Genomic DNA, 14082 nt, shown 5'->3' on the forward strand with positions numbered 1-14082 from the left:
GGAGACTAAAACATCGGAAACTAAACCTACTTTGTCAAGAATGGAGAATTTATTCAGGTAATATTTGAGAATTTATGTATGCCACAACAGGATAATAAGAATTAAAGGTAGGAACCTCACTCTTCCTTAAACCTGTCTACTGCCCAATTAGATTTCAGACAGTGCATCACAGTCACTGCATTTTGCTAAACGGAGGCCCCTAGGCACTAATCACACAGGCAATTGCATGTGTCATAAAAACACACCACAACTTTTCCATTAAAAGCTGTATGTCTTTTTCTCTGGCTACACTGGTGATTCTCCTGTTAGTTGAATACTTTAAAGGCTGCAGCGGCATGCAAAAGAATTTCATTTCATTTAGTGTTTTGTTTTGTTTTGTTTTTAAGTTAAGAAAGGTCTCCAGGAGATGGTGAGTTTTATTTTATCTTGTCTGGATAGAGGTTTGATTTGCTCTCGATTGTTCCAGGGTGGAGAGAGACTAGGAGAAACCACAGAATGCAGAGGTCTATTCCGTGTAATCTCCCTCATTTTCATTTCACCGCCAATGGCGAGAGTAGCATATTTGCTTGCAGAACTGAACTTCGAGGCTGGATTTTCTTCACCTTTCTTTGGCTCAGGTGCAGATCTGGAGTCGTGATCCTTTTAGCCATCTTTCCTGTCTGCCTCCTTCCAGTGGTCTTTCTTCCCTCCGTTTCCCGGACCACGGCTGGAGTTCCCACTTTGGCCTTTTGGGGCACTCACCTCATCTACTTTATTTTCATCTTTCCTTGCTGCTCCTTCCTCAGATGGTTGAGCTGGAACTACTTTCCCTGCACCACTTGTAGGGGACTGCTGCTCTGTGTCTGAGCTCTGAGATCGAGCAGGAGGGTTAGAACTTCGCTTCACCCAAGCATTCTATTTTGGTGGAGGGGCTGGCATTACATTTAGAGGCTGTTCAGGTTTGGGAGGCTTAGAAGTTGGAGACTGACAGTCTTCCTCTTTATTGGGGGTTTCATTTTCTAGAGACTTCTCACTCTCTCTTCTTCATGCATTTCTGCCAGATGTGGCTGAGGTCCCAGTCTGTGATGACTCACTTCCTGTCCTCGATCTTTCCCGTTCCTGAGTTTCTTCACTTTGCCAGCTTCGGTGTCTCTCCCGAGGCCGTCGTTCTAGTTTTGGCTCATCCAGCTGGCGCTGCAGTTTCTCCTGTTTCTTCTGTAACCACTCTTCTACTTCGCGTTCTCTAGCAGCTGTGTCAACAGACTTTGCCCCTCCAAAGGTAGAGGCTACACGACTGGATTGGGAAGTGCTAGCAGAGGAATCATCTTCCTTAGGAGTACTCCGAGGCTTTAGGTTCAGTTTGGGTCTTTGCGGGGGGACCTCTATCATCCCGCCTATAGTCATCCTGAGAGTAATCATCTCTGGAACTCCAGGACCGGTCATCTCGTCTGTAGTATCTGTCTTCATAGCGGCCCTCACCTCCTCTGTAGTCGTCATCCCTACGGTACCCGCTACCGAACAATCTTCTGCCACTGCCTATCCTGTAATTGTAGCCTCTGTCATAGTTTCTGCCACCTCAGTCATCATAACGATCTCGGCCCCCGTATTGATCCATGTCCCGGTGTGGGCCATCACGGTAACTGTCCCGATACCCATCACGATATCCGTCTGAATCGTAACAATCTCGATACTTGTCTCCAAAGCTATCATCACCCCTTCTAGGCGGGTAATCATCAAAGCTGTCTGCAGCAGGACGGGCCCTCCAGTCTGTATTTGTTTTGTCAGAATCACTATTTCTATCTATCTCGGCCAAAAGAATGATCATCCCTGTCTTTATCCTGTGCTTGATCAGCAATGTCCACTCGAATTCTGTTACCTAGAGACTCTTCGTTGAAGCTCAAGGTACTGTGCAAGGAATCCAGGTCCTCAAACTCAGCATAACCAAAAGCTTTTAATGTCTCAGGATTGCTGGGCTCACACGGTAAATGCACCACACTGATATTTAATCCTCTAAAGAATTCCTTAATGGAGTCTCCTGTCACACCATAGGGCAGGTTCCCTAGAAAAGCAGTGTAGGGTGGAGATTTGGGAAGACGGCTCTGGTCGATATTGGGTTCCCGAGCAGCCCGTGGAGCAGTGGGCAGGATGGAAGGGTCAATTGGAGGTGCCCCACACCCCATGCCAGTACTTTTGCCTGGAAAATCCCACTGACGGGGGAGCCTGGTGGGCTGCTGTCTATGAGGTCACACAGAGTCAGACACGACTGAAGCAACTTGGCAGATACACATCATCATTGCTATGCCAAGTGGTTGAAACATCCCCTTCCAGATCGTCTGTTTCATCAGCCCAGCTGACTGGTTTCGGGAAATAGGTGCTGCCTCCACCAATCCCTCCACCCTCAGCCAGAAAGTCTGTTAGGGAGATAGTCTTCCCCTTCTTCTTTTTCACTGAGGCCGCCATGTTGGGAGAGGGAGAGAAAACGCAAAGGCTGCTCTTCACTTTAAATCTCAAACTTTTGTATTCATTCACATCTTGTTCTCCAAAGTAGAATTCCTTAACCATTTGTGTACTATTTTTATATATGAATTATTCCTTCTAACAATGTTTTCAGGGACAAGATTATTCTGATATTTCAGGAATTCTAAAATTTTAGTACTAGTTTGAAACGAAGCTTCATTATTATCTCATAAATCAATACACTAAGCAGTAAAAGAAAATTCACATTTAAACTCATTACCAAGAGTAAGAATAGTAGCTTGTATTTTTTTTTTTTTCCTGCATAAGAATTACTCTCAAATCTAGCAACTCAGAACAACCTAGGAGGGTCTATTAATGCCTTGGTGGTTCTAGCTAAGAGCCTCCTAATGCAATTTTAGTCAAGATGTAGCTTTGGAAAATAGATGACCTAAAAATACATTTCTCCAAAGAAAACATAGAGATGGCCAGTAGGCACATGAAAAAATTCTCAGCATCAAATAGATAAATGAAGAACAAAACTACAGAGAGGTACCACCTCATACTGATCAGAATGGCCATCATTAAAAAGTATACAAATAGCAAATGCTGGAGAGATTATGGAGAGAAAAAGCCTTCTATTGTTGGTGGGCATGTAAATTGGTACAACCACTATGGAGGATAGTGTAGAGGTTCTTCAAAAGAACTAAAAATAGAGTTGCCATATGATCCTGCAATCACATCCTTGGACATATATCCAGAGAAAGCTGTAATTCAAAATGATAGCCGCAGCCCTATGTTCACTGCAGCACTATTCACAATAGCCAGAACTTAGAAACAACCTAAATATCCATCAACAGAGGAACGGATAAATAAGATATGGCACATATATACAATGGAATATTATTCAGCCGTAAAAAAGAATGAAATGCTATTTGTAGTAATGTGAATGCAGCTAGAGATTATCATGCTAAGTCAAAGTAAGTCAGAAATAGAAAGACAAATAACATGCTTGCTTATTTGCTCAGTCTCTTCAGTCATGCCTGACTCTTTGTGACCTCATGGACTGTAATCCACCAAGCTCCTCTGTCATTGGGATTCTTCAAGCAAGAATACTGGAGTGGGTTGCCATGACTCCTCCAATGGATCTTCCCAATGCAGGGATCAGACCCACATCTTTGTCTCCTGCATTGCAGGTGGGTTCTTTACCCTATGAGCCACCTCAGAAGCCCATCAAATACCATATGGCATCCCTTACATGTGGAATCTAAAATAAGGCACAAATCAACAGACTGGTTCCAAATAGAGAAAGGAGTATAGTGTCAAGGCTGTATGTTGTCACCCTGATTATTTAACTTATATCCAGAGTACATCATGAGAAATGCTGGGCTGGATAAAGCACAAGCTGGAATCAAGATTGCTGGGAGAAATATCAATAAGCTCAGATATGCAGATGATACCACCCTTATGGCAGAAAGTGAAGAACTAAAGAGCCTCTTGATGAAAGTGAAAGTGGAGAGTGAAAAAGATGGCTTAAAGCTCAACATTCAGAAAACTTAGATCGTGGCATCTGGTCCCATCACTTTATGGCAAATAGACTGGGCAACAGTGGAAACAGTAAGAGACTTTATTTTCTTGGGCTCCAAAATCACTGCAGATGGTGATTGCAGCCATGAAATTAAAAGACACTTACTCCTTGGAAGAAAAGTTATGACCAACCTAGATAGAATATTCAAAAGCAGAGATATTACTTTACCAACAAAAGTCCATCTAGTCAAAGCTATGGTTTTTCCAGTAGTCATGTATGGATGTGAGAGTTGGACTATAAAGAAAGCTGGGTGTTGAAGAATTGACACTTTTGAACTGTGGTGTTGGAGAAGACTCTTGAGAGTCCCATGGACTGCAAGGAGATTCAACCAGTCCATTCTAAAGGAGACCAGTCCTGGGTATTCATTGAAAGGACTGATATTGAATCTGAAACTCCACTACTTTGGCCATGTGATGCGAAGGGCTGACTCATTTGAAAAGACCCTGATGCTGGGAAAAATTGAGGGCAGGAGGAGAAGGGGACGATAGAGGATGAGATGGTTAGATAGCATCACCGACTCAGTGAACATGAGTTTGGGTAAACTCTGGGAGTTGGTGAAGGACAGGAAGGCCTGGAGTGCTGCAGTCCATGGGATCACAAAGGGGTGGACATGACTGAGAGACTGAACTGAATGAAAGAAATAGAAACAGACTCAAAGATATAGATAGCAGTCTTGTTGTTGCCAAGTGGTAGGTACAGTGGTAGAGGGATGGATTGGGAGTTTGGGATTAACAGTAGCAAATTATTGTCTATAGAACTGATAAAGAGCAAAGTCTTACTGCGTAGCACAGGGAAATATACTCAATGTCCTGTGATAAACCATAATAGAAAATATGAAAAAGAATCCATATATGTGTATAGCTGAATCACTTTGCTTTACATTATAAATTAGCATCATATTGTAAATCAATTATACCTCAATAAAATAACTTTTAAAAATGTCACTCTGGGTTACAACTAGATGAAAGTTGAACTAAGGATAGAAGTTCCACTTTCAAGAAACACCACTCACATGACTTGGCTTAAGGCTCAGTTGCTTATTTAGTGTTAGCATCTGACCTCAGTTTCTTGTCATGTGGGCCATTTCATATGGCTGCTCAGAACATGATAGTCAACTTTCCCTGGAGTGACTAACCCAAAGAGAGAAAGCACCAAGGAAACCACAGAGGCACAAAGATGACTTTTATCACCCAGTCTCAGCAGTTTCACACTAGCACACACATCCTGTTCATCACTGGATGCAATACTCTATTATAGCACAAGCTATCTGGGAGGCAAGCAATAAGGGAGAAATATAAAAGAATTTTGGACATTTTAAAACTACTACATGGCAGTACAATAGCTTCCATTTAATGACTGCTTATTCTGAATAAGACAATATTCTCTATAAGTACAAAGCTGGCTCTATGCCACTTTACTTTCTTATTCCTTAACATGTGCCTGATTCCCACAAAAGCCCATGCCATAGCACATCCTCACAAAGCTGTGCTATCCATCTCTCCTTTGCTTCCTCTTACTGTCTTAGTTTAACGGCCAACTTTTCTGTCTACTGATTTCACTACGGGATTTCTTTCATGAAATTACTCTGTTCTCTTCTCCTTTATTGAGAATGGGATTCAGTCTGCTGAGCCCAGAAAGATCTGTTTGCTTCCCTAGACCAAAAAGATCAATAGGTTTACAGCCACTTGTTCATGTGAACTGAAGTGAAGTGAAGTTGCTCAGTCGTGTCTGACTCTTTGCAACCCCATGGACTGTAGCCTACCAGGCTCCTCTGTCCATGGTATTTTCCACGCAAGAGTACTGGAGTGGGTTGCCATTTCCTTCTCCAGGAGATCTTCCTGACCCAGGGATTGAACCCAGGTCCCCTGCATTGTAGGCAGATGCTTTACTATCTGAGCCACCAAGGAAGTCCACATGAGCTAAAAAATATTTCAAGCAATCCATAACAAAGGATGAGAAAATAAAACTGTATTATTTACTATGCAATATCTGAAAGCAAGAGAATTGTGGAGGGCCATGAATTTTCCCAGATGTTTTGCAAACATCTAACTTTAAAAACATGTCTACAGATAAATGCCCTTAAAACATCCACTTTAGGATTGAGGACACTAAGGCATACAGAGATGAAGTTACTTGTCCAAGGTTACATTTCTAGGAAACAATGAGGGGGACTCAGTCCAGGAATTGTTGAGTTACCTATGCTGTCAAGTTACAATGCTGTATCATCCCTTGACTATATCACAGTGCTTCCACCATGTATGACACCATCTTTACCAGCCATCCTGGGTCTATCATTCATCACAACATCATAAGGTGTTTATCTTTTTGTCAAGCTGTTGGCAAAAGGAGAGCACCCTGAAATTGCCTGAGTATACAGGTATAGATGGATTTCATTAGCAACCTTGGGTGGGAACAGCAGGAAAGAGTGGAATCTACCCAGATTCAATAAGAAAGAACAATATTGCTTAGGAACCTGAAATGTTAAGTCCATGAATTGGACCTGGTCCAACTGGAAGTGGTAAATTGGAAATTGGAAGTGGTAAAGTGAAAGTGGTCAAATGGGAGAGAGCAAGAGTAAACATCAACATTTAAGGAATCAATGAACTAAAATGGAATAGAATGGGTGAATTTAACTCAGAGGACCATTATATCTACTACTGTTGGCAAAAATCCTTTAGAAGATACGGAGTAGCCCTCATAGTCAACAAAATAGTCTAAAATGCAGTACTTAGGTGCAATCTTAAAAATGATAGAATGATATCTGTTCATTTCCAAGGCAAACCATACAATATCACACTAATCCAGAGCTATGCCCCAACCAGTAATGACAAAGAAGTTGAAACTGAAGAGTTCTATGAAGACCTATAAGACCTTCTAGAACTAACAATCCCCCCTCCCCCCCCAAAAAAAGTTATCCTTTTCATCACAGCAAACGGGAATGCAAAAGTAGTAAGTCAAGAGATACCTGAAATAACAGATAAATTTGGCCTTGGAGAACAAAATGAAGCAGAGCAAAGACTGACAGAGTTTTGCCAAGAGAATGCACTGGTCATAGCAAACACTGTCTCCCAACAACACAAGAGAAGACTCTACACATGGACATCACCAGATAGTCAATACAAAATCAGATTGATTATATTCTTTGCACCAAAGATGGAGAAGCTCTATACAGTCAGCAAAAATATGATCTGGAGCTCACTGTGGCTCAGATCATGATAGGAAAAACCATTAAACCATTCAGGTATGATTAAATCAAATCACTTATGATTATGCAATAGAAGTGACAAATAGATCCAAAAGATTAAATCTGATAGACAGATTACCTGAAGAACTATGGATGGAGGTTTATGACATTATACATGAGTCAGTGATCAAGGCCATCCAGAAGAAAAGGAAATGCAAAGAAAATGGTTGTCTGGGGAGGCCTTGCAAATAGCTGAGGAAAGAAGAGAAGATAAAGGCAATGAATAAAAGGAAAGATATACCTATCTGAATACAAAGTTCCAAAGAATAGAATGGAAAGATAAGAAAGCTGTCTTCACTGATCAATGCAGGAAATAGAGGAAAAGAATAGAATGGGAAAGGCTAGAGATCTCTTCAAGAAAATTAGAGATACCAAGGGAACATTTCATGCAAAGATGGGCACAATAAAGGAGAGAAACGATATAGACCTAACAGAAGCAGAAGATATTAAAAAGAGATGGCAAGAATACACAGAAGAACTGTACAAAAAAGATCTTCATGACCCAGATAACCACAGTGTGATCAATCACCTAGAGCCAAACATCCTATGTGAAGTCAAGTTGTGAATGTGAAGTCAAGTCGACCTTAGGAAGCATCACTATGAACAAAGCAAGCGGAGGTGACAGAATTTCAGGTGAGCTATTTCAAATCCTAAAAGATGATGCTATGAAAGTGCTGCATTCAATATGCCAGCAAATTTGGAAAACTCAGCAGTGGCCACACTACTGGAAACAATCAGTTTTCATTCCCATTGCAAAGAAAGGCAGTGCCAAAAAATGTTCAGACTACAACACTTCCAGATGTTCAATCTGGATTTATAAAATGCAGAGGAACCAAATTGGCATTATCCATTGGATCATAGAAAAAGCAGGAGAGTCCCAGAAAAATATCTACTTCTGCTTTACTGATTATGTCAAAGACTTTGACTGTGGTCAGTTCAGTCGCTCAGTCGTGTCCGACTCTTTGTGACCCCATGAATCGCAGCACACCAGGCCTCCCTGTCCATCACCAACTCCCAGAGCTCACTCAAACTCATGTCCATCAAGTTGGTGATGCCATCCAGCCATCTCACCCTCTGTCATCTCCTTCTGCTCCCAATCCCTCCCAGCATCAGGGTCTTTTCCAATGAGTCAGCTCTTCACATGAGGTGGCCAAAGTATTGGAGTTTCAGCTTTAGCATCAGTCTTTACAATGAACACCCAGGACTGATCTCCTTTAGGGTGAACTGGTTGGATCTCCTTGCAGTCCAAGGGACTCTCAAGAGTCTTCTCCAACACCACAGTTTAAAAACTGTGTGGATCACAACAAACTGGAAAATTCTTAAAGAGATGGGGATAACAGACTACCTTACTTGCCTTTAGAGAAATGTGTATGCAGGTCAAAAGCAACATTTAGAACTGGAGATGAAACAACAGACTGTTTCCAATTAGGGAAATGAGTTCATCAAAGTTGTATACTGTCATCCTGCTTACTTAACTTATATGCAGAGTGTACCATGTGAAATGTCAGGTTCAATGAAGCACAAACTGAAATTAAGATTGTTGGGAGAAATATCAATAAGCTCAGAGACATAGATGACACCACCCTTATGGCAGAAAGCAAAGAAGAACTAAAGAGCCTCTTGATGAAAGTGAAAGAGGAGAGTGTTAAAATTGGCTTAGAACTCAACATTCAAAGAAAAAAAAAAAAAACTAAAATCATGGCCCATCACTTCATGTCAAATAGATGGGGAAACAATGGAAACTGTGAGAGCCTATGTTTTGGGGCTCCAAAATCACTGCAGATGGTGATTGCAGCCATGAAATTAAAAGCCACTTGATCCTTTGAAGAAAAGTTATGATCAACCTAGACAGCATATTAAAAAGCAGAGACATTACTTTGCCAACAAATGTCCATCCAGTCAAAGCTATGGTTTTTCCAGTAGGCATGAATTGATGTGAGTGTTGGACTATAGAGAATGCTGAATGATGAAGAATTGATGCTTTTGAACTGTGGTGTTGGGGAAGACTCTTGAAAGTCCCTTGGACTTCAAGGAGATCAAACCAGTCAATCCTAAAGGAAATCACTCCTGAGTGTTCATTGGAAGGACTGATGCTGAAGCTGAAACTCCAATACATTTGCCACTTGATGCGAAGAATTGATACCTTGGAAAAGACCTCGATGCTGGGAAAAACTGATGGAAGGAGAAGGGGACAAATGACAGAGGATGAGATGGTTGTGTGGCATCACCGACTCGATGGACATGAGTTTGAGCAGGCTTCGAGAGTTGGTGATGGACAGGGAAGCCTGGCATTCTGTAGTCCATGGGATCACATAGAGTCGAACAGGACTGAACTACTGAACTCAACTAACCCAAGCTGCAAGAGTGCCCCTCCTGTCCTCTTTTTCCATTGAGCAACTAAGAGACCGACAGACAGACATATATGTCTGTCAGTTGCTCAATCCAACTTTTTGTGACCCCATGGACTGTAGCCCACCAGGTTCCTCTGTCCATGGAATTCTTTAGGCAAGTATACTAGAGTGGGTTGCCATTTCCTTCTCAAGGGGATTTTCCTGCCCAGGGATTGAACCCAGGTCTACTGCATTGTAGGCAGATTCTTTATCATTTGAACCATCTGGGAACCCCATTATATATATACCCTTAAATTTTGACAATGTAATTCTGAAGTAGCATAAAGCCTCTGGCTTGTTTTAATATATCCATCAGCATTACTTGCTTTATCCTTAGTATATAGTTCATATAAAAAAGTATTGTCATATCAGCAAACACCGTTCTTTGAAATTCTTTGACATTCTGTTATCCTTGACAGTAGTTTTTGGGGTCACTGTTAGCAACTTTGTTATTCACTTTTCCTTGTTTCCTGTGTTTAAGATACTGATAAAATTTGGATTGGGGAGGGTATTTTTCCCAATCTTTATTTTTTTGTTTGTTTGTTTTTTATTTAATTTTAAAATCTTTAATTCTTACATGTGTTCCCAAACATGAACCCCCCTCCCACCTCCCTCCCCATAACATCTCTGTGGGTCATCCCCATGCACCAGCCCCAAGCATGCTGTATCCTGCGTCGGACATAGACTGGCGATTCAATTCTTTCAGTTTCTCTGCTGATTTCCTGGGGGAAATACTGTTGTAGTAAAATCTGTATTAAATCTTTTCATTGATATACTTCTTTGACTTTTTGCTATATTTTCTATCAGCCACCTATGGGTGAAAACTTTTAGCTAAAAAGTAGATTAATGTCAGAGAGATGGGAGTGGGATCTTGGAAGGAGAAGGACATAGACATATAGAGTGTAATCATCTGATGTGGTTCATGGCTTTGTGAAATGTGTTGTTTGCATTCTCTAAACATTAAGCATAAAGTTCTACATATTATGTTCTATTATCCAAAGTTATATTATATACATCTACTAAGACATACTATTACATAAATATACACACACACACATATATTTATACAGATGTACATGTATATGCACATATGTAGACACACACACGAACATCTGTGTATATTTATATGTAATTGCTGCTTTCATCACCATTTGTATATGTATATGTGTGTATATGTAAAAATATATAAATATGAATGTATATATGTGATATATGTATACATATATACACATACATGTGTGTGAATATGATACACCTATTTATATCTTACTAGACATATTTTACAATGTCTTCTTCTATTTTCTCCCACATTTCATTTGTATTTTTGTACTGAATTCTATGAGAATCTTTTGAGTCAACCTTTCATCTCAGATGTGATTTTCAGTTGATTTAGTTTACCCTCAACTGTATTTTGGTTCTTTTGTTTTCCATATTTTTATTTTTGGAAACAGCTCCCTGCAACACCTAACAGCTCTGATAGTTTTTTTTTTTTTTTCTCCATAACTATATTTACTCTTGATTTTGAATATCTCTGAGGGTATAGATTACATTTACTTAAATTTTTCTGTTTCTTTTACTAATGATGATTTTTAGAAGTTAGCCTGTCTGCAAAATTTGACTTCTCTTGTTCTATTTTTTTTTTAATTTAATGATTTTATTTTATTTTTCTTAATACAAATATCTTAAAGAAATGTTACAATGTTGCATGTGCACAGAAAGGTGATTCAGTTATACATATACACATATATTATACATATACGCATATATTATTTTTGAAATTATTTCCATTATAGCTTCTTATAAGATATTGACTATATTTCCTAGTGCTGTGTGGTAAAACTGTTTTTTGTTGTATACCTATTTTTTTAAATCAAGATCTAGCATTCTATTCACACTAAGTCAAACAAGTGGAGTCAGAATGTCATAAAATTTTCAGTTAAGCAAACATCTGTAAGTTTTCTGATATGTATATTATGCATATTATACACACATATGTGTATATATAAAAGCTTTTCTACTACACTTGATAAAGATTTGAGAAAGAAAATCAAAAGAAAAATAAAAGAGAGATGGAGAAATTGAAAAACTAAATGAAATGGGAGCATTGAATATGAAATAGAAAAAGTGAAACAAACTAGATAAAAGTAAAGATCATCATATAGTCCAGTTGTTTTCAAACATGACTGCTCATTAGAAACATATCTGGAACTCTGGAGAAACAAAAAATAAAAGCAATACCAGCATATTTGTGTTTTTCAAAAAATTTAAAGATAATTCTAATAAGCATCGGGGTTTTAAAAAGTCATACAGGTTTTTCTATTAAATCCTAGTTTTGGTGATATAGAGTTCTAATACTTTTTTGTTGACCAATCATGACATAATGGTATTAAGGGAATAACATTTACATAACACAATAGTAAAAGATGATTATCAGTTTTCACAATCAATAGCCAGACCATAAAAAAAAAGAGAGAGAGAGAAAGAGAGAATTACAATTTCAAGCCATAATAAGAACATGATTAACTTAACAATATGAAATAATTATGTACAGTTTGAGGGGTCAAGCAGAGTGCTGTGATAAGTGCTAGTTGTTATTTTTCAGCTGCCCAGTCATTTCTGACTCTTGGCAACCCCATGGACTGCAGCATGCCGGGCCTCCCTGTCCTTCACCATCTCCCAAAATATGGCAAAGTTCACGTCCATTGCATCAGAGATGCCATCCAGCCATCTCATCCTCTATACCCTCTTCTCCTTCTGCCCTCAATCTTTCCTAGCCTCAGGAAGTTTTCTAATGAGTTTGTTGTTCGCATCAGATGACCAAAATATTGGAGCTTCAGCTTCAGCATCAGTCATTCCAATGAGTATTCAGGGTTAATTTCCTTTAAGATTGACTGATTTGATCTCTTTGCTGTCCAAGGAACTCTCAAAAGTCTTCTCAAGCACTGCACTTTGAAGGTATCAATTCTTTGGCATTTTGCCTTCTTTACGGTCCAGTTCTCACAACCTTATGTGACCACTGGGAACACCATAGCTGTGACTCTAAGGACCTTTTTTCAGCAGAGTAATGTCTCTGCTTTTCAGCAAACTGTCTAGTTTGTCATAGCTTTCCTGCAAAGAAGCAATCATCTTCTGATTTTGTGGTTGCAATCACCAGCTGCAGTGATTTTAGAGCCGGAGAGGGGGAAATCTGACACTACTTTCACCTTTCCCCCTTCCATTTAACATAAAGTAATGGAGTCAGATGTCATGACCTTAGTTGCTTTAGTATTTAGTTTTAAGCTGACTTTTTCTCTCTCCTCCTTCACCCTCATCAAGAGGCTCATTAGTTCCTCTTCATTTCTTGCCATGAGAGTGTTATCATGCTCATATCTGAGGTTGTTGATGTTTCCCCAGGCTATCTTGATTCCAATTTGTAACTCATTCAGCCCTGTATTTCTCTTAATGTGTTCAGGGTATAGGTTAGATAAACAGGGTGATAACAGACAACCCTGTTGTAATCCATTCTCAATCCTAACTGTTGTAACTATTGCTTCTTGACCCACAGACAGGTTTCTCAGGAGACAGGTAAGAAGGTCTGGTATTCTCATCACTTTAAGAGCTTTCAACTGTTTGTTATAATCCACACAGTTAAAGGCTTTAGTGTTCAGTTCAGTTCAGTTGCTCAGTCGTGTCCAGCACTTTGCAACCCCATGAATTGCAGCACGCCAGGCCTCCCTCTCCATCACCATCTCTCAGAGTTCACTCAAATCACGCCTATCGAGTCCATGATGCCATCCAGCCATCTCATCCTCAGTCGTCCCCTTCTCCTCCTGCCCCCAATCCCTCCCAGCATCAGAGTCTTTTCCAATGAGTCAACTCTTCGCATGAGGTGGCCAAAGTACTGGAGCTTCAGCGTTAGCATCATTCCTTCCAAAGAAATCCCAGGGTTGATCTCCTTCAGAATGGACCAGTTGGATCTCCTTGCAGTCCAAAGGACTCTCAAGAGTCTTCTCCAACACCACAGTTCAAACGCATCAATTCTTCGGCGCTCAGCCTTCTTCACAGTCCAACTCTCACATCCGTACTTGACCACAGGAAAAACCATAGCCTTGACTAGATGGACGTGAGTTGGCAAAGTAATGTCTCTGCTTTTGAATATACGATCTAGGTTGGTCATAACTTTCCTTCCAAGGAGTAAGCATCTTTAATTTCATAGCTGCAATCACCATCTGCAGTGATTTGGGAGCCCAAAAAAATAAAATCTGACACTGTTTCTACTGTTCCCCCATCTATTTCCCATGAAGTGATGGGACTTGATGCCATGATCTTTGTTTTCTGAACATTGAGCTTTAAGCCAACTTTCTCACTCTCCTCTTTCACTTTCATCAAGAGGCATTTTAGCTCCTCTTCACTTTCTGCCATAAGGATGGTGTCATCTGCATATCTGA

General features: G+C 40.0%; 1 pseudogene; it reads right to left on the reverse strand.

Moving 5' to 3' along the window:
• Positions 1-505: 505 nt before the first annotated feature.
• On the reverse strand, positions 506-2439 carry LOC138082325 (eukaryotic translation initiation factor 4B-like; annotated as a pseudogene).
• Positions 2440-14082: the final 11643 nt, after the last annotated feature.

This window comes from Capricornis sumatraensis, chromosome 7 (assembly GCF_032405125.1).
Source record: "Capricornis sumatraensis isolate serow.1 chromosome 7, serow.2, whole genome shotgun sequence".
Lineage (NCBI taxonomy): Eukaryota > Metazoa > Chordata > Mammalia > Artiodactyla > Bovidae > Capricornis > Capricornis sumatraensis.